The sequence below is a fragment of the Paramormyrops kingsleyae genome, chromosome 19 (assembly GCF_048594095.1).
Source record: "Paramormyrops kingsleyae isolate MSU_618 chromosome 19, PKINGS_0.4, whole genome shotgun sequence".
In the NCBI taxonomy this organism is placed as follows: Eukaryota; Metazoa; Chordata; class Actinopteri; order Osteoglossiformes; family Mormyridae; genus Paramormyrops; species Paramormyrops kingsleyae.
The window spans coordinates 226,979-254,356 of record NC_132815.1 but is presented as its reverse complement, the minus strand read 5'-3'; the positions used below and the strand labels follow the sequence as shown (position 1 = coordinate 254,356).

Here is a 27,378-nt window from a genome sequence, read left to right as displayed (position 1 = left end):
TTGGAGGCCTGTTCCCTGTTAATTGACCTTAATTGCTAATGTGTCTGTCTCTGACCAGGTAAATAAAGGGTAACAGTTTATTTGCAGAAGCGCAAAAATTATAGTATTATGCTTATACTTATTGTTATGTCCCTGGTCTAGGTTAGGAGGCAGTAACAGGTACGCAGGGGACTGAAGTGCACTTTAAGTAGGAGGAAAAGCAATGGAGGGAGATTCAATAAAGTAACCCATTAATTCACTCAATATTATGGATTATGCAAATAATCATGCCACTGAAGGGAATAAGCGACAAGGACAAAGACAAAGAAATGAAAAGAAAAACAAAGCACAGATCTCAAAACCACTAAACCTTACTATCAAAAATAAAAACAAAGAAAAGAAAACTACATCCTACCCAAGCAAACCACATCAGGGTTGGCACGTGCCAGCTTTCATAGTATGGCTTAACACCAACAACACTCTACGTGGATGGGTAGGTGCGCACCTCTTGTCTATCTGATCCCTTTCCACATGCATATATATAAGATGAAGAAAGCATAAATGAAGACATAAAACAAAATCCTCACAAGTTTCAGCTTCAACTCCATGTCTTTAACATTTTGCTCCTCCCACATCACACGCTGTTCATTGGGCAACACCAACTGGCAGAAATTCCAACCAATCATGGGACCTAGCAGGTAACAGATAGGAAACAGAAAAAAACACCTAGGCCTACGTGTGCACACGTATCACATATGTATTATTAACCACAAACTAAGTCTTAATTACATACTGATCTCATGTTTGTTCATCATGATGATGTTTTATCTCAAGCAAGCACTATATGTACTATATCTGTTGATACAGTAATCTACGCAAACTACTGAAGAAACAAGTCATGAATAACACAAGTTATATACTGATCCCATGTTTGTTCATCATTAATGAATTATAATGCAACTTTTATCCCAAACAATTACTATATTTGTTACTACAGTCATGGCCAAAAGTTTTGAGAATGACACAAGGAACAAGTCATGAACAAGCGAAATACTGATCTCATGTCCTTTATTAATGAATCACGACACATCTTTAATCTCATGTAACTACTATATTTTTCATGATTTGTACTTCATATAGTAATTGAGTTACTACTATCTGTGCCCCCATCGAGTGAAGTGTTACCAAATAAAGTAACAGGCAAATTCATTGCAGACAGGCTTCTAATTTTTAACCTTGGAGCACTTTACCAGTTCAAATGATTTCATACAGTTATGATACAGATTTGCCAAAAAGCAAAAACATTTAACAAATATGTAGCAACATGAAAACAGACATAATAGCAATAAATGTTAAACAATAATAAGTGTCAGAATCTGAAGAGAGAAGTAGTTAAGGAAAACAAAAGCTCCAGAAGTACTTTCAGTAGAAAAGCAAATATCTGTCAGTACAAATGTTGTGGAGGACTGTAGATCCTCAGATTCTGCTGTTCTTGCTCACTGTGTCGCCCTAGAACAGTGGTATCCAGGCTTGGGGAAATGGAATGACATATTTAAAGGATTAGTACTGACAATGACCTATGACAGATATTCATGCCGGAACATACACCAGCAGCTATATTTAATGTATTTAAGTTTAGACCACAACACTGAGACCAAGAGGTCAACCCAAAAAATAGCTCACCGAGATTTACAAATGGTAGGGGCCCTAAATCTCATGGCTTTACCACAAACAGCTTTTTATACAAATTGTTTTGAATCGTGCGATATTAGAGCATGTTCCAGATTGCGCACATTCATCAGCTTGCTTAGAGAAACAGGGGCTAGGCTTCTCAATGCCTTATAAGTAATAATGAGGTCTGCTCTGCGCCTTACAGGAAGCCTGCAGAAAGATGAGAGTATGGTTGTAATATGGCCATATTTTAAAATCCTGTTTACAGTTCTCGCTGCAACATTTTACAATTTACTGTAGAGCAGGGGGGTGACTGGGCCTCCCCTGCATAGGCCAAATGTGAAACCTGAAGCAATTACATTGCGTTCATGCTGATTTAGCCAAACAAAAGTCTACATCTAAGTTCAAAGCTGACCAAAAATAGTTTCTTATCCAAGTTATACCTTCTAAGCAGCATACTGTAACTTCAGGGTTGGCAACTCTGGTCAGCTGGCTGGAGTGAGATTTTCACTTTGAGAGAAATCTGCACTGCACACACTATTACATGTAGGTAACAGCTTTATTACTCTGCAAGTAGGCTGTAGGTTTTACAAACTACCCCAATGCTTTTTGATATAGCTTATTTTAGGTTTATAATGGAATATATAGATTTGCTGTAAGATTTCTTGCATGAGTATGTGATTCTGAAAGCACGAGTGTCACGTCTAACGCCTGATATTTGGCAACTCTGCAACTTTCATTTTTTTCTCTTCATACTGGTTCAATAGAACCCAGCTAAGAATACTATCACTCAAAAAGAAACTCTGTTGGCAAATACATTTTTTAATAATCAAAGTATAATCCTAGAAGTGCTAATCCAAGTACTTCCAAAGGAAGTAGGTATTCAGTCGTCATTTGATGGCACTCAATGACTCAGCTGTTCAGACATCTAGGGGAAGTTCATTCCACCACATACTGTAGGTGCCAAAACAGAGAAGAGTCTAGATGCATGTCTTCTTTGTGCCTTGAGAGATGGTGGAACCAGTTGAGCGGGGCTGGAGGATCGGAGAGAGCATGGTGTACTGGGGGGTGAGATAAGTTATTTTAAGTGGGAGGATGCTAATCGATTTTTGGCTTTGTAGGCAAGCATCAGTGTTTTGAATCTGATGTGGGCAGCTACAGTACAGGGTGTAATTAAAAGATCCAACACTTATTGAGGATTTAGCGGGAGAGCAGTCAACACAACACAAATACACACAAAAAGCCTTTTAAGCAGGTGTGAAAACAAATAATACACTTCACAGAAACCAAGTTAGACAAATTTCAGATCATTTTTAGGCAACTCATCACATGACTCACTTTCCCAAGACAGCCGCGGGTTACACCAAAAAAAGTGTAAAAGCATAAAAGTTCCTGACTCTCGAGGAGGGAGCTGTGATTCTAGGTAGTCCCGCTTTTGTACTCACTTTGTGTATTTTACCAGGACTTCAGGAATGACCTTTACCCTCTCTGAGTGTTTCTTCTGTAATATTGTAATATTATCATTTGCACTGGGCCACAAACATTTTTGGTATGTTTATACATACTGGCAATGAAGTGAGTTCTGATTCTGATTCTGAAAACCACTCAGGGAAGGTCCAGACAGACCAGAGTAGGACTCAAGTCTGACAGCAATAATTGATGTGCATTTTGGAAGAAATACTTTATTTTCCTGTCTGGACATTTTCATAGCATTTTAGAAAAAGAATGTACACTCACTGGCCATTTTATTAGGTATACCTTGCTAGTACCAATTTGGACTCCCTTTCACCTTCAGAACTGCCATAATTCTTTGTGGCAGAGATTCAACAAGGTGCTCAAAACATTTCTCAGAGACTCAGAGCAGTTGATGCAGATTTGTCAGCTGCACATTCATGATGTGTATTCCGTTCCATCACATGACGTAGGTGCTCTGTTGGATTGAGATCTGGTGAATGTGGAGGTCATATGAGTACAGTGTACTATAAAATATCCCCCACACCATTACACCTCCACCACCAGTCTGAATTGTTGATACAAGGCAGGATGGATCCATGCTTTCCTGTTGTTCAGACCAAACTCTGACCCTACCATCTGAATGTTGCAGCAGAAGACTCATCTGATCAGACAATGTTTTTCCAATCGTCCATTGTCCAATTTTGGTGAGCCTGTGCCCACTGTAGCCTCAGTTCCCTGTTCTTAGCTGACAGGAATGCTACCCAGTCTGATCTTCAGCTGCTGTAGTCCATCTGCTTCTAGGTTCAAGGTGTTTTAGAGAGCATTGCCTTTCTATCAGCTTGAACCAGTCTGGCCATTCTTCTCTGTTGATCAGCAGTTTTTGAAACACTCATATCAGCCTGTCTGACACTAACAACCATGCCACATGTCACGTGAATTACCTTTATTCGCCTTCAGGTGGAGGATGTATTCTCCCTCCTGGATACCTACCAGGAGTAACCCCACAGTTTGGAGGATCCCCAAGGCCGAGGCTCTCTTCCAGGATACAGGGAAGGTGTTAGATAGACTAAACATGGATGTAGATCCCCAGGAGGTGGAGAAAGTTCAGCGCTTACTGGCTGATGTGCTAAAGATAGTCGAGCATGAGACTGCTCAGCTTGCTGCCTCTCCGCCGCGTGAAGCTGCTAAGCCCACTACCTCTCCGCAGGCCAGCCCGCTGGTTCCCTGCAGCTAGTCGCAGCTCCGCCCACCGTCTCTAGCCTGTGGCTGCTGCCTCGCCTGACCCGGTACCCCCTAAGCCTTGCCCAGGAGGCGTCGCCACTCATCCTGAGCTCCTGAGCCATTTCTGGGGCTAATAAACATTTGGTATAACATGAGATATAAAAACTCACTGATCTACATGGGGGTAGAGCTTTGTCAAAGGTACTTGGGAAACTGGTAGCTTAGCTGAAACATAGCCAAAAATTTGGGTCCACAAAAAACACCTATGATCTTCCTCTGCTGGAATAAAGATTTTCTCAATTCTCCAGGAAAACGCCTTGAATTATGCCTGCCTCCAGTCCCCCTAATAAATAATGATAATGATAAATCTATGATTCTATGAGTCTATGATTAATGACATATTCAATCACATTATAATTTGCTGAAAAAACACTGCAACTATGCTCAACTCCAGGAATTCAATTTATTGCTGGTCAGATTAACACATTATCAAACAAAAAAGGTAGCAGCTTGCTAGTGGTAAAATAGTTGTTCAAGTGCAACATCACAAAAGACGATAAAAGGATTTTCCCTGGCAGACAATCAGCAGGTTTGACTTTGTATATGCCTCAAATAAATAAATGGCAACAACATAAAATTACTATAAGTAAGTAAGCAGGCAACTATAATTATCGGTTTAAGAGAAATAAATGGGCTGAGCAAGTTGCAGAACATAGTAAAAAAAATGCCATGCAGAAGATATATGAGAAGCATGATAGCTAGCGATGTGTTATGAACCAGGATTGACATAACTGGTACGTAGGTAGGTGAAGCCACTATAATGCGTTAAATGTGATGGTAATTTTTTATCATAACAGCACAAATGCATTCTTTTCCCACAGTGGATCTGATCCCACAGCTGAACTACTGTAGCACAAATAGCTGAAAAAGTTAATGCTACCTATGATAGAAAGGTGTCAGCAGAGACAGTGCATGGCGGCTTATGGGGCTGCACATCCACAGACCAGTCAGAGCACCCATGCTGACCCCTGTTCACTGCCGATGTGGGAAGAAGGCAAGCCAGCAGCGGCAGTGTGATGCTCTGGGGGATGTTCTGCTGGGAAACCTTGGGTCATGGCATTCATGTGGGTGTTACTTTGACATGAACCACCTACCTAAACATTGTTGCAGACCAAGTACACCCCGTCATGGCAATGGTATTCCCCGATGGCAGTGGTCACTTTCAGCAGGATAATGCACCCTGCCACACTGCAGAAATTGTTCAGGAATGGTTTGAGGAACAAAAAAACGGTCAAGGTGTTGACTTGGCCTCCAAATTCTCCACATCAACAATCCAATCGAGCATCTGTGTGATGTCCTGAATAAACATTTCCGATCCATGGAGGCCCCACCTCACAACTTACAGGACTTAAGGATCTGCTGCTAACATCTTGGTGCCAGATACCACAGGACACGTTTAGAGGTCTTCTGGAGTCCATGCTCAATGGATCAGAGCTGTTTTTTCGCCGGCATGTGGGGACCTACACCATATTAAGCAGATGCTTTTAATGTTATGGCTGGTCAATGTAAACATAAATGCCCACTTTTTTGATATGATTGACATTTTTTAAGTCAATGAAATCCTTTAATTAATTTAATAATGCATCATCATCTGAAAGACTGAATTGCTACACTTAATAAAAACAAAGCCAAGCATATAGTACATGTATGAAAACACGTTTTAATGCATGTGCTACAAATATGAGATACTTGAATAGGCCTGTAATGTTTCAGCAGAATGATGAAAAAAAAAATATCTTTCTCTTCATTAAATGGATGCCAAACAGAAAACTATATCATACTCCATCTGTATAACCAAGTGACAGATAAACCTTCATTCTAAGAATGGAGTGTATTTACTGTAAATTCTACAAAAAAGGCAGAGATTTTCCAATTGGGGACTTTAAGCTTGTAAAGGTTTGACACTGTGAAATTAATTCAATTAGACTTTTATTTGACATGTTGCCATTTTGCTTCACATGTGAAGTCTTAGCAAAGCCCCCAAACAGAACTGGCATAAACAGCCATAATGAACAAATCACTTGTCTGTTCATTCACACATATTCCACTTACACACTTGAGGCTCAACATATGAAGAAGCCAGCTTCTTTCTTTGCACAAAGCAGTTTTCAATCAAATTCCCAAACAGGGCCTCACTGCATTTGATATTCCTGAGGAAATAATCTTGACCAGCTTAAGACTGACAGCATGGGTTGTCAAAATTAATTAATTGGAACATCTTGGCACTCATGTGTGCATTATCGTCAGTGGCCTGGAGCTCAGATTATCTCCCAGTTCTGTTTAAGAACATAAGAACATAAGAACTATACAAACGAGAGGAGGCCATTCGGCCCATCGAGCTCGCTTGGGGAGAACTTAACTAATAGCTCAGAGTTGTTAAAATCTTATCTAGCCCTGATTTAAAGGAACCCAAGGATTCAGCTTGCACTACGTTATCAGGAAGACTATTCCATACTCTGACTACACGCTGTGTAAAGAAGTGCTTCCTTAAATCCAGTTTGAAATGTTCTCCCGCTAATTTCCACCTATGGCCACGAGTTCTTGTATTTGAACTAATGCTGAAGTAACTATTCGGTTGAACAGCATCCAAACCTGTTAGAATCTTATAGACCTGGATCATGTCCCCCCTCAGTCTCCTTTGCTTGAGGCTGAACAGATTTAGCTCAAATAACCTTTCCTCGTATGACATTCCTCTAAGACCAGGAATCATTCTTGTGGCCCTACGCTGCACCTTTTCTAAGGCCGCTATGTCCTTTTTAAGATATGGTGACCAAACCTGTACACAATATTCTAGGTGAGGTCTCACCAAGGAATTGTATAATCTTAGCATTACCTCCCTTGACTTAAACTCCACACACCTGGAGATGTACCCCAACATCCTATTGGCCTTTTTTATTGCTTCCCCACACTGGCGAGAATGAGACATGGAAGCATCAACATACACACCAAGGTCTTTCTCATAATCAGCTACCTTTATTTCAGTAGGTCCCATAAAATACCTGTACTTTATATTTCTGCTCCCTACATGGAGTACCTTACATTTGTCTATGTTAAATTTCATCTGCCAGGTGTCAGCCCAGTCACTAATTAAATTAAGATCCCGCTGTAGCTGCTGAGCCGCTAGTTCAGTATCTGCTACACCACCCACCTTGGTGTCATCTGCAAATTTCACCAGTTTACTGTATATATTGGTGTCTATATCATTTATGTAAATTAGGAACAAAAGTGGTCCTAAAATTGAACCCTGCGGTACCCCACTATGAACGCAGGCCCACTGTGACATCGAGCCTCTTATAACTACTCGCTGCTTCCTATCCGTTAACCAGTTATCAATCCAAGTCGCTACAGTTCCTAAAATACCTGTCGCTTTGAGTTTAAGTGAGAGCCTCTTGTGGGGAACAACATCAAAAGCCTTTTGGAAATCTAAATAGATGACATCATAGGCCTTCTTATCATCAACTTCCTGAGTAGCTTCCTCAAAAAACTCCAACAGATTTGTTAAACAGGATCTACCTCTCCTAAATCCATGCTGGCTATCCCTCAAAATGTTATTTGAGTCCAGGTAATCTACCATTTTCTCTTTGATTATAGCCTCCATAACTTTACCAGTTATACAAGTTAGACTGATTGGCCTATAGTTTGACAAATTACTTCTATCCCCTTTTTTGAAAATGGGCGTTATGTTGGCATGCTTCCAATCAGAAGGTACCACACCTTCAGATAAGGATTTTTGAAACAGTAATGTTAAGGGTCGGCAAATAATATCCCTCATCTCTTTTAACACTATAGGTAAGATGCCATCAGGGCCCTGTGATTTATTTATTTTGAGCTTAGCTAGGCTTTGCAAAACATCAGCTTCAGTTATATATATATTAGTTATAGACGATGTTGAATTAGTAATAAGAACTGGTAAGTTACTAGTGTCCTCGACAGTGAATACCCGTGCAAAACTATCATTGAACTCATTTACTATGTCAATGTCGTTTTCAATTATAAGACCCTTACTATCCTGCAGATTAGTAATTTCAGCTTTTAGAGCTCTTTTAGAGTTAAAATACTGGAAGAAACTTTTAACGTCATCCTTAGCCTCCAATGCGATCTTCCTTTCGACATTCCTTTTAGCTCGTCTAATGTCATTTTTTAATTCAGCCTGTAGATTTAGATACTCTTGCTTTATTATGTCATCATCAGTTATTTTCCATCTCTGGAACAAAGCCCTTTTCCTCCTTACTTTATACTTTATGTCCCTATTAAACCACCTAGGTTGCAATTTCCTAGATTTATTTTTGCTAGAAACAGGTATGAAGTCCTCTTGTACTTGCAATAACGTGCTTTTAAAAAATTCCCATGCCTCTTCAACAGTTTTGTTATTTAACTCCATCCAGTTCACGGTTTCTAGTTTTAATCTCATACAATTGAAGTTAGCCTTCCTAACATTATATATTTTTGATTTGGACTTTGCTCTTCGGGCACTAAACTTAACCTCAAATTTAACCATGTTATGATCGCTACTGTCAAGTGGTTCTAAAACATCTAATTTACCAATCCTGTCCTGGTTATTAGACAAAACAAGATCAAGAATGGCATCTCCCCTGGTAGGGGTGTTAACAAACTGAGTAAAAAAACAATCCTGTACTAATTCCACCATCTCAAGTTCATTTTCAGAAGAGCCAGCAACAATGTCCCACTGTATCCCCGGTAGATTAAAATCACCCATAACTACCACATCATTTTTATTGCTCATAATCCTAATATCACTGTAAAAGCATTTTTATACATCCGACTTCTATAAACAAATAATACTACAAGGGAGAGACAGGAATCCGGGTGCCTGTGATACAGAGCTTCTCTCAAGTCCTCTGACCATGTTTTGCATATCATTGGGCTATTCTGAAACCTTGACACCAAGTGGCATGTTTTCCCGGTGAGTCATGTATTTCAGTTGTGTGTGTGTGTGCGTGATATAAACAGTACATCACCTCATTGCTGATTATTTCATACAGCCATTCCTGCTTTCTGGCAGACCTGTCGCTGCCGTGGTCTCCTCAGTGAGCACAGTGCTACACATAGCACAAGGCTACTGTTTTCTGCCACTTCATGCTCATCTACGACTGTAAAGCTTTTTTGGCCAAACTATGTATCATGAAGCAGCACAGCTCCCCCCGTGTGACGACACCTAAAGCAAAGAAGAAAAACAGAAGGCAAGTTAAAAAGCCAGAGGAAAACATTTATAGCACTCAGATAGATTAGGGGCTGCTAATAGCATGTTAATGAGCCACTAATAGTGCTGTAATCCCCTAGCACAACCATGAAATGGTGATTATTGACTTTTTATTACTAAATGGTAGATAGCTTCCGTATTTTAACACATTAAAAATGTGCAGTGTATTACTGGTAGTGAAGGGCAAATGGGCAGGGTTTACATATCAGATTCCAACAGTTAGTACAGGTTGCAAGCAGGGAAATAATGCCATAAACATTCCAGTCACTGAACTCCACATTACAGCTGCTCATCAACACAAGAGCATCATATATCTGTAGGTATTACATGTTTTCTAAAAGGCAAAGCAGGCAACAAAGTTCTGCTCTTCTGCCAAGTTAGAAACCATACTGGAAGATCTTCATGTCAAGATGCATGGACTACATTACAACTCATCTCGATGCTGCTACTGCCCTCTGTTTTGTATTAGGTAGGTTAAATTTAATCCTGGTTGCAAGCTCATGGGTTTTGATAACCCAGCATGACTGGTTCCAAGTAAAAAAAAAACAATAGATTTGTTTTTCCATCACAGTCAAAAATGTATAGTATGTATATACAGTTGCAATCAGAAATATTCAACCCCTTCACCTCAAAAGACATGACAGTAATGTAGATGAAAGATAGACAATAAATGACAAAAAAATCATTCAAACAAAAAACATTTATTGACACATATCTGAGTTAATTTGACAACAGAAGTTTACTTAACTTTGAAAATCAAATGAAAAACGTAATACTTTTAACACATGTGCATGTGCAGTATTATTCAACCCCCAGCTTTAGTACTTTGTGGAGCATCCTTTAGCTTATATAACTTCCAACAAACGTTTTCGGTAAATGCTGACAAGCTTCTTACACCTCTCAATCGGAATCTTTGCCTATTCTTCACATGCAAAAGTCTCTAGCTCAGTAATGTTTGATGGCCTCGGTGCTGCAACTGCCTTCTTTAAATCCCACCAAAGATTTTCAATCGGATTTAAATCTGGTGACTGAGAAGGCCACTCCAGGATGTTCCAGGATCTTTTTCTCCAATAAGCTTTGGTTGATTTGGAGATGTGCTTGGGATCATTGTCTTGCTGAAAAGTCCAATGATCACCAAGGTGCAATTTGTCAACAGAAGGCATCACATTTCTCTTTAAAATGGCCTGGTATTTTTGCTGTTCCACGAGTTTTAAACTTCCTTGTCCCAATGGTGACTCTTGGAATGTTAAATGTTTTGGAAATCTTCTTATACCCAAAGCCCTTCAGGTGTGATGAAATAATCTCCTCTCTCAGCTTTTGTGGAAGCTCCATTGTCTTTCCCATAATTGCAACTCACCTTGAATACCTTCATGAGTGGGGTTTATATATGCATCATAGCTGAAGCAAATGAAGAATCATTATAGAGTTCCCAAAGGCTTAATTATGTTTCAACTCCACTTTGAGCCATAAAAATTTTCAGAAAGCTTTATAAAACGACAGTATTGTATGGGGTTGAATAATTGTGACAAGGCTAACTTAACAAAACACACTGTTACACACAAATACTTTTTCATTTTATGTGTTGATTTTATGTTTCACTCAACTCATAAAGATGTCATCTAAAGCAGAGTCTTGCTTTTTGACACAACTTTAATTGATAAATCCTTAAAATCTTTGGGGGCTTGAATATTTCTGATTGCAACATTATGTATAGATACAATCCATACCAGTATATCTCTGTATTCTCTATGCGTGTATATGGAACCATATATATACTGTATATACAGCTGCCAGCTAATCAGGAACATAGAATACCTGGTACAGATGTGCTGGGAGCTGAGAGGAAGCAAAAACGCGGACTGTCTGGGGTTCCCCGAGGACTGGGTTGGGAAACAGTGATATACATACATATGTACACATAAACATTACAACAAAGCATAAATGCAACATAATCCAAGGGCTATGCTATCTAAAGCTCAAGTAAGCTGTAGTTTTCGATACATTCAATGAGTTTAACACCGTTTTTACTTCATACATTTGAAAGTTTTACCAAATGACAAATATTTTTAAATATAGTCCATATACTGTAGGAGAGGTCTTAAATTGACATACAGTAATATATATATATTAGGGCTGTCAAAATTAACGGGTTAACGCGGGTTAATCCATCATCATGATTAATCTGATTTAAATTTTTAACGCAATTAACCCATCTGTAGTGCAGGATGACTCAAAATCCCTGAAATGTCTCTGTCAATCCATTTTGGGCAGTTTTGGTGCATTCCATTTGCCCTCGGAACTCATATTCCGAGTCAGATTCCCGAGTTTTGAAGCCGGAAGTGACGAGATGCGCGCTCCCATTTCTTGGAGATCTGAGAAATATCTCAGAGCAGCACAGAGGATCTTGAGTTCAGAATCAAAGATGGCTGCACCCTTTATCAATAGAAGGGAAAGTTGTAGTTTTATACTGTTTAAGCACTACTTCTCATTTGTGGCTCATTAAATCGGTCGCACACACTATACCATCCAACTTATTTGTCGACGTGTTGCTACGGAGTTTTATACGTAAAGCACCGCGCGTAATGTGTTATCAACTAATATTGCTAACAATGGCAATTAACCGGGCTAGAATTGGATTTCATGATTAGTCGGATTATTTGTCGGATTTACGGTAGTTTGGGCTAATTGTAAGTGAAAGAAGATAAAGACCATTTAAACTGAGGTACAGTACCTTAAATCTGACAAGTTGTCGGGCTAAGCAAAAAATCTTGCTTTTTGATGTGGCAGATGGATTGCATCCGACTCATGTTCAAGATGTTCAGTAAACATGTTAAGTGCATATGTATTCCCTTTTTTCTTGAATCTGTTTGCTCATGCAAAATGAAATGCGATTAATATAGATTAAAAATTAATGGTATTTAATCGTGATTAATCTAAATTAATCCACAGCAACCCTGTGATTAATCTGATTAAAAATTTTAATCATTTGACAGCACTAATATATATATATATTTGTGTATGTATGTATTTAAGGCGACTTATTTTGTGTCAGATAAAAACATCAACAATTATAGGTAGATTAATAGACAACATTGTGACACCAAGGGGTTGGCTAGTAAAGACTTATTTGGACTGCATGCATTCAGCATGCTTCATGATGTGCCGAGAGTGGGGGGGAGGATGAAGACCATTCTGAGGCTTCCTCACACCAGTGGTGAGGGGCCCCTGGAGCCCTACTTCCCTCAAGGGTGCCTTGCGGCATTGCACAATGGGAGGAGCAATGCAGAGAGTGTGGTCCACCAGGTGCTGGCATTGGAAGAAAAAGCAATCTAAGCTCTCCTCAGCTTGTCCCCCAACAAGTAGCGGGACTACACCCCTCTGGCACTGACATTAGGGTAGTGCTTCCCCCAGTGTTCGTCAGAGGAGGGCATGAGGGCAGAGCAAGCAAGTCAGCAGAGGTAGGACAGTGCCACCCTTGGGGAAATCGCAGCGGACCCCAGTGGCCTGCAGGAAGATCTGGCTCTCCATACCAACTGCAGCCACCAGGTACACTTGCAGTTGCTCTGATAGAAGCAGACAGTGTACAGGTGATCATGTCCACACCAGAAACATCTCATCAACTGCCAGTCATGCCATGCTTCCCATTACAATGCAGTGACCCTCCAGCATGATTGCAGCAAGACTTGAAACTAGCAAACATAGCAGCAGATTATTGGTAAAGAGATCACCAGACTCCACACTGTTCTGGCAGGCCCTGATATGCAGCCAACCCCCCTGATGCAGCATAAGAATGACAGCATGACGATGGAACCCTCCCAAGAGATGGTTCAGGCAGTCCACAAACTATGGCAAGAGAGCAGCATGAGCCTGATGATGGGACAACAGTACTGGTTGAGGACACTATGAGATGGACACCTTGACATTTTCATAGCCAAGGATGACGAGTATAAGCTAATCAGATTTACCCAACACCATACTGACACTGGAGGTATCCTGCCCATCTGCCTGCAACTGCACAGGCTGGTCCTCACCAAGTATAGGCAGGTTCTGTGTGGATTACCAGAGCCTGAACTCTGTAACCTGGAAGGACTCATATGGACTGCCCTGGATTGACATTGCACTGGACCATATCTCCAGCTAAACATGGTTTAGTTCAGTGAACCTCTTTAATGGCTACAGGTTGAACTACCCCTGATGCTCCACCCAACATCATGTTCACCATCGGTCAAGGGCTGTGGCATTTTTGGCTAATGCCATTCGGCCTGTGAAATTCACACTTCCCTGTCAAAGAAACAAGGAAACAGAATCTAAAAACTGGGAAAATAATGAGAGCAGGTAAAACAGAACTAAGGCAAAGCAAAAAACCAAAACAGAATGTAGCAGGAGGAAAATATGAGATCTGTGCACCATTAATTTCCTGGCGGTGAGTCGCCAATAGGAGAGGGCGCTCAGACTAAAAGGGTTATGGGGTCTCCACACTCTTTTCGGCGGTCATTTCCATTGTCGGACTTCCAGTTCATCCACAAATTAGTGGTCGGGACATTTTGCATCAGTGCGTTTAGCCCCTGGGCAGAGCAAGTATAGCAAGCTGCGACAGGACGCCTGACACTGGGAATAATACGGCTGGGTTCTCTCCCAAGGTGTGAGTGGAACATCTTGCCTAGTTCGTATGTGGATATATAGCATTATATTATAATTAATCATCCCTTACCTTAATGCTCTATTACCACAGGGTCCAGTGTGCTGTGGTGTGGCAGTGATTGCTGCTTCATCTTACTTGGAATAACTGCTGCTCTGCCTATGGCAGCTCTGCTCTGCCTACTGCTGCTGTTTAGTGTTGCTTGCACTGTTTTGCACTTTGATCGCTCCTTCTTGGTTTTGCTGTACTCTGTCCAGCCTGTTGCTGGTCTGGTAGCCGGCTGATTTTATCGGCAGGTTCTTAACCGTGGTACTGTTTTGCTGGGGTGTGTGCGTCAGCGTGTGTGTGCGTATGCCGGTGTGTTAGAGGGGTTGATTGGTCCCTCGCTTTTCAAAGGCTTGTGTGTTTTTCTTTTGTTACTTAATTGTATTACATTTACTTGTTTGGTATATTTTGTTTCATGTTTTGGATGGGCAATATGCATTTTTGCTGTGTCCATTAATGTGAATTTCCTTTTGTGGGTCATATTGCCATGTATCTTATTTTATTTATTCTTTATTGGTTAATTTTGTTTGTTTAGAGTGCAATTTTTCTTTTTGGGTTTTGTGTGCCGAGTACACATTTGGTTTGCAGTTATTTTTCACCTGTGTGACTGAGTGAATCCATTGGGTTCTTCTGTACTGTCTTAGGCTCCAGTGCCAAGTCTTAGACCGGAAAGAAGTGGCTGCTGGTATCTGGGCTGTACTCTAGGCCAGGGTTTCTCAACCCGGTCCTCGGGGACCACCAGACGGTCCATGTTTTTGCTCTCTCCCAATTCCCTGCCAATTGGGAGAGAGCAAAAACGTGGACCGTCTGGTGGTCCCCGAGGACTGGGTTGAGAAACCTTGCTCTAGGCCTATGGTGTTCTGGTTGACCAATCTTTTTTTTATGGTTTGAGATTTAATAAAATCTGTGTTTGGAACAACGTCTCTCCGCTCTAATAGTCAACGGACCAGTGTGCCTTGGTTCGGTGGTAGGGCGACCAAATTTTCTCTGGATGTAATTCCTCGGGTGGCGTAGTCGAGCTTGAATTGTGGCCATTAGTACCATTGGTTTTGGTACTATTCAGTAGCATCCCATTCCTCTCGCCACAAGAATATAAGTAACTAAACTAGAAAACTGAAACAAATGAAACCCTAGGGAACAAAATCTACAGAAATACAAAAAACACAGGAGGCAGGGTTTGAACATGCGATCAGAGGATTGAGCTATGCAGCTATCTGGGGAGCAGAGGAAACACTGAAGACTGACAATGGGGAGTACAGGATGTAAACCCTAGGAGAAGACACAAAAAACAGGGTGCTGACCCTGACATTTCCAAGGAAGCAGTGCAACTTCTATCTGGATGACCTGCTCTCTTATGCTGCTGACTCTCAGAAAGTCCTAAAAAAAACCTGCTCACCATGTTCACTGCCATGACACCTAACTCTGCACCTTCCTGGGTCTAGCCTCATATTACTGGGAGTTTATGAAGGCCTTCATTAAACTGCCAGCACCACCAAGCCACTCCACTAGCTCAGTGAAAAGGGACAGTTTTTCATATGGTTGGAGGATTGTGCCACTGACATTGGCTGCCTCTGGACTGTGCTGATCAAGGCCCCAATGCTGGCATACCCTGAGCCAGCACTCCCATTTATCATGAAGGCAGACACTAGCAATGTGGGACTCAGCACAGTGTTGTTGTGGGTGGAGACTCAGAGCAAGAGGATGGTGGTCTACTTCAACCGGACTTTGAGCCACTCTGAAAAAATGTTATTAATTGTAAACTTCTGACTTGGTCCAGGCCTGCCACCATTTCCATCCCCATTTCTGGTGATGGTGCTTCTAGCTGCGTGCACACCATATGTCCTTTGCATGGTTGTTGAGTTTCCAAAAACCCCAAGTCACCAGTCCCGAAAGCCAATGCCGCAGAATCACATGGGGGTACCTTTAGAGAGGGTTGGAATTCCAGTTATTTGCAGAGAAAGTTACTGCACATTGATTTTGTCAACTAGCAGAGCCAGTGGTGAATATGCATAGCAAAATGGCCTTGCTGCCATTGAGCTAAATTTAGAACATTTTAGGGAGGTTTTCATGTGAATGGAAGTTGGCACCACTGCTTACTTTTCTCCGAATCTGACTTGGCAGGAGACTGAGCAACAAGCCCTTTTCATTAGACTACCTGCAGACTAAAGGTTATGAACAGAGCAGCTCCCCATACAGGTAAGTCCTATTAAAAAGGATGCCTGCCATCGGGGGTTTACCATATCCCCGTAGAGAGGACGTCTGCCATCGAGGGTTTACCATATCCCCGTAGGGAGGACGTCTGCCATCGGGGGTTTACCATATCCCTGTAGAGAGGACGTCTGCCATCGGGGGTTTACCATATGCCCGTAGAGAGGACGTCTGCCATCGGGGGTTTACCATATGCCCGTAGAGAGGACGTCTGCCATCGTGGGTTTACCATATCCCCGTAGAGAGGACGTCTGCCATCGAGGGTTTACCATATCCCGTAGAGAAGACGTCTGCCATCGTGGGTTTACCATATCCCCGTAGAGAAGACGTCTGCCATCGAGGGTTTACCATATCCCCGTAGAGAGGACGGCTGCCATCGTGGGCTTACCATATCCCCGTAGAGAGGATATCTACCATTGGGGGTTTACCATATTCCCGTACAAAGGACTCCTGCCATTGTGGTTTTACCATATCCCAGTAGAAAGGACGCCTGCCACTGTGGTTTTACCATATCCCCATAGAGAGGATGCATGCCATAGTGGGCTTACCATATCCCAGTAGAAAGGACGCCTGCCATTGTGGTTTTATCATATCCCTGGAGAGAGGACACCTGTCATCAAGGGTTTATCATATCCCGGTAAAGAGGCCTCATGCCATTGGGGTTTACCGTATCTCCATACAGTGGCCTCCTGCCATTGGGGGTTTACCATATCCCCATAGAGAGGACACCTGCTATCAGGGGTTTACCATATGCCCTTGGAGAGGACGCCTGCCATTGTGCCATCCAGGGTTTACTATATCCCTGTAGAGAGGACTCCCTTCATCAGTGGTTTACCATATCCCTGTAGAGAGGAAGCCTGCCATTGGGGGCTTACCATATTCCCATATTACTGTCCCAAGGGATGAGGGGCTACTGCTGAGCCAGGAAATGCCAGGCCAAGGGAAGGCTGCTCTAGGATACCATATTTCTGCTGCCTGCTTTGGATTTGCTGGATATAGATTTCAGCCATATCGGAAGTGACTTCACCACATGGTGCACTGAACATCGAATCCACCCCAGAAAAATAGCAGGAGAAGCGGATGTTAATTCATGCTCCTGTATACTAGAAGATATTTATTTTACTGCCATTCATGTTAATCTAGGTCTACAAAGGGTCTCTCAGTCCCACACAGGATATCGCTGCCAACATTCACAAATGCCCACTGCTCAGCTCGTCTCATTCACTTTGAAATCAGCAGAAGCCTGAAACCTGAACCCTGAAAGCAAAGACCATCTTGGCCCTGACAGGGAATGGGAAATCACACACAGCTTTTGGGCTTATTTTTATAAATTCTTGCCTTACCGCAGAGAGAAAACACAGAACTTCAAAAAGTCCCTTCTTTCTCTCATATATAATTATTTTTCTATCCTACATTAAGAAATGCACCATAATTTGGAGATTTTGGAATATTAACTTAATCTAGTGTAATCTGTTGATTATCTGGTATAGTGTGTTTCTCTTGCCATATGTCCAGGGTTTACGGAGTCACTGGGTTCATCGAGAGTACACATGCAAACCATACTTATGCAATGCTTGGACACTGCACAGCACATTAACTAGCAGCCCGAAACCCTCCATGGGTAGAGTCTCGGCACTCCAAGCCAAAACAGTAGTTGTTAAGGAGAAAAGGTGAGATTTTTCCACTCGCTAGGCAAAACTCAGCCTCGTTTTTAACAGTAAATCAGTCAGTCACCAAAACAAGACAAAAATCCACAGGCACATTACCCCCTCATATCTAATTCCAACCCCCCCCCCCCCCCTACAGTGCGTGAAGACACATTATCCCATGAAACCCAACTCCAACTTCCCCCCCCCCATAGGGAGTGAAGGCACATTACCCCCTCATATCTAACTCCAACCCCCCCCCCTACAGTGCGTGAAGACACATTATCCCATGATACCCAACTCCAACTCCCCCCCCCCCCTCATAGGGAATGAAGGCACATTACCCCCTCATATCTAACTCCAACCTCCCCCCCTACAGTGTGTGAAGACACATTATCCCATGATACCCAACTCCAACTCCCCCCCCCCCCTCATAGGGAATGAAGGCACATTACCCCCTCATATCTAACTCCAACCTCCCCCCCTACAGTGTGTGAAGACACATTATCCCATGATACCCAACTCCAACTCCCCCCCCCCCCCCCATAGGGAGTGAAGGCACATTACCCCCTCATGTCTAACTCCAACGCCCCTTATAGGGCACGAAGGCACATTACCCCATGATACCCATCTCCAACCTTCATTTGCTCCAATCTTCTTTTCTGCTTGCATTTGCTGCCAGTATCAGTCTGTGTTTTGACAGAAAGCACTGTTGTTGCTGTGGAAAACATTTACAACTCCACCCCCCTATGATAATTAAACCATTGTGTGGGGGAGTAACATATCTCTACTAGCACTTGTGTTCCCTTTTCCCCTGGATCAGATGCAGAATCTAGTCTCCCAGCTACTGGTTCTGAGATGATTCTTTTGTCAGTGGCGACCTTCCAAGGAGTGTAGTCCCAAAAATTTTGAACTTTCAGCCTTTGTTGTGCTTTATTTAACTTTTATTTTCTTTTTTTTCTGTCTTCTGTTCTGGTATTTCATTTATGAGACTCATATTTCTTTGTCGAATATGCTGCCTTTTTGCAACATTAGCCAAGCATAATGTTGTCGTTCAAGACAGTAAATTCTCTCAGACTTACTCGGGCTTTGCAGAGGGGCTGACACAATCAAAAAGTACTGAAACAAGAAAAGTAAAATGAAGACATCATAAACTGAAGGCAGCACATTTTTGATGACAAGAATAGTCTAATCAAAATCAGAATCAGACCATCTGTCTGCAAATTATGGCAGTGTTTATTTGGTTTGCTGATGACCAGGTAAACACTGTTTATAGAGCTACATCATTAATCTACCATGGCCCAGTTTGTTCCCAATCTTACATATTTTTCTAAGCAATCTCACTATTATGCCTCAGGCTGTCTGGCAAGCACATTTTGAGAACTTAATTTAAGTGCTCAAGCAATAGTAAATTTCATAGTTTTGGCTTGCCTGGTCATTCTGTGAAGTATTTTCAAATTAATTCACCAACAAACAAACCATAATATTGTTAATATAAAAGATTAGGCATTTTGATATATTCTCATAATAGGGGAGACTCCATTTATTCACAGTTTGTCTATTTCAACTCAAAAGGCTACAGGAACACCTCATTCCACATTAGCAACACATTTAAATAAAAGAGTAAATCAAAGAACATAGACAGGAATGTGCTGAACTGTACTAAATGGGGCCTTTTCCTGTGTGAGATGGGCATGTTCATTTCAGACACTCCTAAACTGGTAGTTCAGTGCCTTCCGGCATTTCTGCTCTCACCAGTCAGTGATTTCTGAAGGTTCCAGGCATCCGTGTATTAGATAGTTAGGGATCCCTTCAACTGTTCTACAGGGTAAGGTGTTCGAAAGAGTAATCTTCCTTCATAACTCATCAAACTTATTTTTCTTCATCTTGTAAAAATGAAAATGAAAAAAAAAATCATCAGATGTCCCTGGTCTCCCCTAAATAATGTAAAGGTTGTAGCAGAGAAGCAGGCATGGGGTGCGTTCCTGCAGGAGCTTATTTTTGTCCTGGGGACACAGAGAAAGACCTAAGGCTTCCGAATTCTGAGTGAGCAGGGCCAAACCCAGCAGGAGTTCACACGGACCTTCCACAGGGAGCAGTCGTGGCAAAAAAAAATCAACTTCTAAATAGTCCAAGCTATGTGGTCACTTAAATTTGTCGTTCTTTGAGAGAGCAATTTTATCCGAATGACACAATGGACTGGAGGGAGATCCAGCTGGCTGCCTTTGAGTGCAGGTGGTCACTGCTTTATATTCCTAAACAAACCATCCGGGGGGAACGAAAAGAACTCCCGTTAAACTCATGGGCAATGCGGCCGAAAGCTTGCCTTGCTGTTCAGTCCCATCCACGTCTGCACCGTGCCATGGAACAGCCCGATATCCGGCTGAGGAGAAAGCAGGCAGCTGGGCCCCGTGGCCCACAGCTATGAGATCATGCTGGCAAGCGACTTTGTGCAGAGGGCGCATGTGGAAGCTGCCGGAAAAGCCACATCGGCATTCCAGGAGCTTTTGTTCGGCCATTCGGAGGCCACTGACTGGTGCTGGGAGGTACACAAAAGATAAACTGTGAGTGAACCTGGGCCAAATTCTCTCCCAGCACACTGAGAGCATGACTTGTTTTGCTTGGAAGGGGATGGCGTTGTGGGGGTCATAGTAGACCGCCACATCTGGCTGCTCTCTCCATCTTTCCCCCGGGGAGGTGCATCTGTGTGCACAGTTCGGTATTCACACACGTAGACAGAGACACACACATACTTTACATTATACGCTATATTTGTAGGAATGTCCCATTGCCGCTGAACAGAATTAATGACTTCTATCCCAGCTGGAGTCACAAAAGTAAATAAAAAGTAGTAACAAAAATCAAGAGTTTTGTTGTTTCTTAAAATGGGACATCAGCAGTGCTCAAAGGTAGAAACTGAAAATGCTTTCTCCATTGAGGACATTGGGTCTGTTGCTGTTCCGACATGCCAGAGCTCGGAGGCCTTCTCAGCTTGCATACATAGCTAGGTTCTTCTCTTGCTCATCTTTCCATGGTTAGAAGTGATCATTGCCATTTGTAAAGAACTGAACAAGAAACACACACGACGGGAGGCAAGTGAAAGAAGTGTGCACTGGTTCTCACAGTCCCAGTTTGGCACATGTCCTGACAGGGAGACCCAATGACTGGATAAACAGTCCGATACAGACTGTATCTTTCTTCTTGTGTTTTGTTTCATTCTTGTCAAATTTTCAGGAGGAGGTTTTCTCTAAACGTGTCATTGTAAAGTTGGCATAGGTTACCTATAAATATATAAGTTATCTGCAGATATATTTCTGAGGATGTTCCACTTCACTGGACCCACCATGTTTATTTTTCATTGGACTCGTTGAAGACAGCAAATTTACTCTGCTTAAGACAGCCAGACCTGGCCATACATGTGCATATGCACAGGCAGCCACAGAAGCAAATACACACAAGCAACCACATATGTGCATACGCATATGCAACCATGGATGCACATACGTGCAACCACATGTGAACCTGTAGCTGTTTGAATGGCAGAGTGAAACACATCTTAGTGTGCCCAGTTACAGGGTAGGGTGGGTGGTGTGACAGGATGCCAGCATAAGAAACAAACCTACTTCAGGATAAGAAAGAAACAGTTTGGATGAACTGTTCTGAGAGCCAAATACACACAGTCAGCTCCACATTATGGACTTGGTATGATACCGAGTTGGCTCTGCTGTAAGCCTTAGCTGTAATACAGAGACTCACTCATCTCCACTGTAGGGACCAGCTGTAATACAGAGACTCATTCATCTCCACTGTAGGGACCAGCTGTAATACAGAGACTCACTCATCTCCACTGTAGGGACCAGCTGTAATGCAGAGACTCACTCATCTCCACTGTAAGGACCAGCTGTAATACGGAGACTCACTCATCTCCACTGTAGGGACCAGCTGTAATACAGAGACTCACTCATCTCCACTGTAGGGACCAGCTGTAATACGGAGACTCACTCATCTCCACTGTAGGGACCAGCTGTAATACAGAGACTCACTCATCTCCACTGTAGGGACCAGCTGTAATACAGAGACCCAGTCATCTCCACTGTAGGGACCAGCTGTAATACAGAGACTCACTCATCTCCACTGTAGGGACCAGCTGTAATACAGAGACTCACTCATCTCCACTGTAGGGACCAGCTGTAATACAGAGACCCAATCATCTCCACTGTAGGGACCAGCTGTAATACAGAGACCCAATCATCTCCACTGTAGGGACCAGCTGTAATACAGACACCCAATCAACTCTGCTGCCAATGACGACTCTCCTGCCTGCCCCGCTGCCAGTGATGTCCCCCCTACAATTTATGTGTCTCCTCCCTGCCCCCCTGCCAGTGACATCTTTCCTGCCCGCCCTCCTGCCAGTTGATGTATCTCCTGCCCGCCCTACTGCCAGTGATGTATCTCCTGCCCATCCTCCTGCCAATGACGTCTTTCCTGCCCACCCTCCTGCCAGTGACATCTTTCCTGCCCGACCTCCTGCCATTGATGTCTCTCCTGTCTGCCCAGCTGCCAGACATGTATCTCCTGACCGCCCTCCCACCAGTGATGCCTTTCCTGCCCACCCTCCTGCCAGTGACATCTTTCCTGCCTGACCTCCTGCCATTGATGTCTCTCCTGTCTGCCCAGCTGCCAGTGATGTCCCCCTTGCCAATGACATCTCTCCTGCCTGTACACCCCAACACACATTGTGTTGTCGAAAGCAACCCCATCACCTGCCTGCCCTGAAATCAGCTTCAGTAACTCCACTGGACCTTCCACATTTATACCTGGACTATACACAATTTTACTTCATAAACTGCGACTTTGCTATTTTGGAGTTCCTCTCCTGGCCCCTGGAGGACGGGCTCCCCCTTTCTGGTTCCTCTCAAGGTTTCTTCCTACTAGGAAGTTTTTCCTTCCCACTGTTACCTCTGGCTTGCTCACTGGGGGCTTTGGGCAGGGATAATGTAAAATGCTTTTAGATAATGTAGCAAAAGCTGATGGACGAGCAGTCAATGCCCACCACTAACATCACGCTAAAGTGGAGGAATTGAATATTTTAAAGGATTTTTTTATCTTTTTTGTTGTCGTTAGTTTTAGTATTGGTCAATGAACACAAATTAAACAAATTAGCTGCAACAATAACATTCATTCAATTTAATCTACTTTTATATAGCACCTTTCACAGCCGAGTCACCACAAAGCAGTTTACATGGGTATGTTGCATCCCAGAGAGTACACATTCATTGTAATCCCTCCCACAATTGTAAGTAGCTTTGGAATAAAGTGTCAGATAAATGAGTTAAATGTAAAATTAAGTTTCCTTTAATGATACCCATATAAGGGTTCAAATACAGAAAAATGCTAGCATGTTAATCTATTGGGGTGCTTAAATCAGATATACATTGAAGATTAGCCAGTTGTGGAAAGAAATGTTTTTCCCCCATCTAGTGGTCAAACTTTTATCTATTTTTGGACAGCAAACAACAAAAAGTTTACTTGTGGCGTCCTCAGCCTGTTCACGCTGCCAGCTTTGGGTATATTGATTTTCATGATATATTTGGGTTTCGACTGGATTTATAACAATACAAAGCGATAATCTATATCATTTAATCACACTGAAAAAAGCTAATAACATGGGCTCTTGGTGATGACCATCCACAGTATTTTCTCTGCTTCATGTCAGCGAGAAACAACATAAATAGTAATGCTATGGCACGGGGTTAAGATTTTAGTACCACACTGAAAAAGCAGTCAGGAAAAATGGAAGGATATATTTTCTTATTATTAGAGTAACGTACAGATCAAATGTATTTCTAATCAAGTTTAACTGGTTACACTTCTCTAATATTGTTGTGCTATACATTTAGAACTCATCATTAATGGACCATGAAAGTATCACTAAAAGGAAAAAGTTGCTAATGTAACATATCCACGAAAAGGCTTTGTAAATCATTCAGATACTGTCAGGGATTAGCTCGAGACAAAAGCCATAATGGTACAGTAGCAGAAAGCAAACAAGACATTTGCCAACTACCTTGGCACAGTTGTGGCTACTTCAGCTGAATGTTTAGGATCTTCTGACTAATCGTAGCTAAGCAATACCTTTGGGAAAACAGTCAAACAATAAAAGCAAACATGCCAAATAACATGTAAGTGCAGCAGATCTCCGCATTAGTGCCAAGTGCATGGAAGTGGAGTAAAGCCTGTTGTCAAGCTGATGGCATGTTTATTTTGCATAAATGAGATTAGGGATGTCAATGTTTGCAGGCAGCTATATGATCAATATATATGATATATGATCATGATTTTTATGAATAACTCCACTGGTATCTTGATATACACAAAAAACAACATACTTCACAGTTTTAAAACGGCCTTTTGAACATGACACTGTATTCGCATTAAGTCCCTTTAAGGAGCCCTAAAGGTCTTTCATCAAGTAGAAATTGATGAAAGACCTGCAGGAAATTACATTGTTCACTTTCATGGAGGAAAAAAACTCTAGACTTTGTGCAGCTTAATTAGCTTTGCCGCTAAATAAATGCCTTGAGCTGCCTGTAAAGCTGCCCTGTTCCTCCTAGGTGCTGTTGTACTGTTTGTTTTTAGGACATAACAACAATATCAGGAGGACAGATTCAGCTAAAAGAATATAGTCACAGTCTTGTACCCTTCATGATGACCTGGAGGAGATGGAGTCAGAATACCACCCTGGGCTGAAACACCATCCATGTTGACATACTGGCTCTGAAGGCTTCTGCTGCTAACTGCAGTCGGTGCAGTTAGCAGCAGAAACACAGGGGCTGATATCCATCACATTTAGTCACTCGGCACGAAAGCGCGGCGCTCCAGCCTGAACCTGATACCTGCCTGCATATTCAGTGAAATATAGACTTTTCTCCTACCATGTCGTCGGGCAGTTCAGCTATTTTAAAACCTGCTCGTGTTACTTTTATGGGTTTTATTTTATCAGTGGCATGCTGTGCCCTCAGTGAAATGGCATTTTGGGCTGCCATCTGGCACACAACTGCAAATAAGGGCAGATGTTTGCTGGTCGTCAAAGCCTGGCTTTGTGGAGACCGTGCTCGGAGCTAGCTTCAAATAAAGGAAGAATTACGGGCATGCTGTTGGTTTTCAGCTACTATTCATCACCTCAACAAGCACCCACAGCTTAATCCTGACTGAATATCAGGATGAACTCTACAAAATGTTTGAAAGCCAATGTTAGCCACACATAGACACATGAACCTACTCACAACCCTTGGTTTTCATCTTGATAGTTCCATTTTTAACAATGAGCAGCTCAAGTCTTACCGCATATAGTGAAGTCTGATCCCTGGAAGCCTCCAGCTCCCTGGCAGCTCTGCTGTTTCTACAAGGAGCCTGAAACTTGGGCTGAAAATGCCGTATCTCATTTCAGTGACCAATGACATCATCTCCTTCCTGAGGTCTAGGATAATTGTGCAATGTGCTGAATGACAGTTATACATTCCATTTCAGGGACCAAGTGGAGTTCAGCTGTCTGGACAATGGTAGACTTTTATAAGTTTTACTGATATCAGCACCAACAACAATTCTTCTCATGTATATCTTAACGGTGCCCATACGGAGTGCTTAAATATGTTACAAAAAAAGATTAACTAGCAGAAAAAGCAGGGAGTACCACAGAGGTGAACCAAATTGGTTGCTATTTTGTGTTCCAAGAGGCAGTCTTCTGATAAATATTTCACTTAAACTGCTATATAAAAGGTTAAAATAAAAAAATGTATGCTAGCCTTGTAAGTATATAAGCATCAACTAGCCAAAATAATTAAAGTTAACAATAATAATATGTATTGGTTTAATAACCCCTTCTCTGAATAAGACATTTAAAGTTTTCACACAACAACAAAGGGTTGAGTAAAAGGACCAATTCATTGCAGCCCTCTCTCTGGCATTTGGGACATGGCATTCCAGTTGTATATAAAGTCCAGTACAGGGGATTTCCAGTGGAGGGAGTTTTCATGACCCAAACGACTCCTGCCGAGAGCCCCAGCTCAAAGCAGACAGCAGGTTGTAGGAAAGCCCTCCCCATGATTGGATGTGTGTCTCAGCAAATGGTGGATCACCTATAGCAGGGGTGGGCAATCTTATCCACAAAGGGCTGGTGTGTATGCAGGTTTTCGCTGCAACTCCCTAATTAGGTCACTAATTAGCGGACTGATTGGCTGAAGAGTCCTCACACCTGGGTTTGAAGAACTGACCTAAAAGTTATCCCAAAAACCTACATACACACCGCTCCTTCGCGGATAAGATTGCCCACCCCTGATCTATAGTCTATTTGCTATGCTGCCACAAGCAAGATAAAAGACAGATAGAACTGTGGATAAAAAAATACACATAAAACTCAGGTGAAACAGTTGTGCCTTACTGTTTTCAAGCACAAATTAAGAGCTGATAGATGAAGCAGAAGTGCAGCAATGAATCAGAGGTCACCTCGTATTGTGAGAGAGGTCACCTCTCATTGAAGCAGAGGTCACCTTGTATTGTGAGAGAGATCACCTCTCATTGAGGCAGAGGTCACCTTGTATTGAGACAGAGGTCACTTCTCATTGAGGCAGAGGTCACCTCATATTAAGGCAGAGGTCGCCTCGTATTGTGAGAGAGGTCACTTCTCATTGAGGCCGAGGTCACCTCGTATTGAGGCAGAGGTCACTTCTCATTGAGGCAGAGGTCACCTCGTATTGAGACAGAGGTCACTCCACATTAAGGCAGAGGTCACCTCTCATTGCAGCAGAAGTCACCTTGCATTGTAGCAGAGGTCACCTTGCATTGCCAGTTTAGGACTTGCGGGAGGTTTAAACTTGGTTGACAGGTGTCATGCTGGAGGAGAGAAGTGACATTGAAGGACTCAAAAGTGGAAAAAATTAATCTTCTGAAATTTTCATGTCACACAACAGTTGCCCCTAACAGCATTGATATAGAAGATGGATGAATGGATGGAAAGCAATAGTCTGACAGTGTGCACCCCAACAATTCACCTATTCACCAGAAGAGGGCTCCTCCAGCCATTGAGCTACAGCACGTTTTTCTCACTTGCATTAGTAAAGCTGGGAACATCAATGAACCATATTGGTACATGTGGTTTGGCTAACATTCTTTAATCGGTATTATACCCTCAATTGATAAGAAGGCTGCCCCATGAAGGAGGTTGTTTATCCTCA

The 27,378-nt window shown here is 42.4% G+C and overlaps 1 long non-coding RNA gene across 2 annotated transcripts; it reads right to left on the bottom strand.

Annotated features, from left to right (window-relative positions):
- Positions 1 to 1,452: 1,452 nt before the first annotated feature.
- On the bottom strand, positions 1,453 to 25,582 carry LOC111844471 (uncharacterized). Of its 2 annotated transcripts, none has more exons than XR_002838390.2 (4): positions 25,490 to 25,582; positions 9,366 to 9,562; positions 4,047 to 5,846; positions 1,453 to 2,711 (listed from the first exon to the last, which is right to left on the bottom strand). It is a non-coding gene; the product is annotated as an uncharacterized lncRNA (long non-coding RNA). The 2 variants fall into 2 exon arrangements; XR_011984136.1 differs by lacking the exon at positions 1,453 to 2,711 and adding an exon at positions 11,423 to 11,487 and having other exon boundaries at positions 4,771 to 5,846; positions 25,490 to 25,565.
- Positions 25,583 to 27,378: the final 1,796 nt, after the last annotated feature.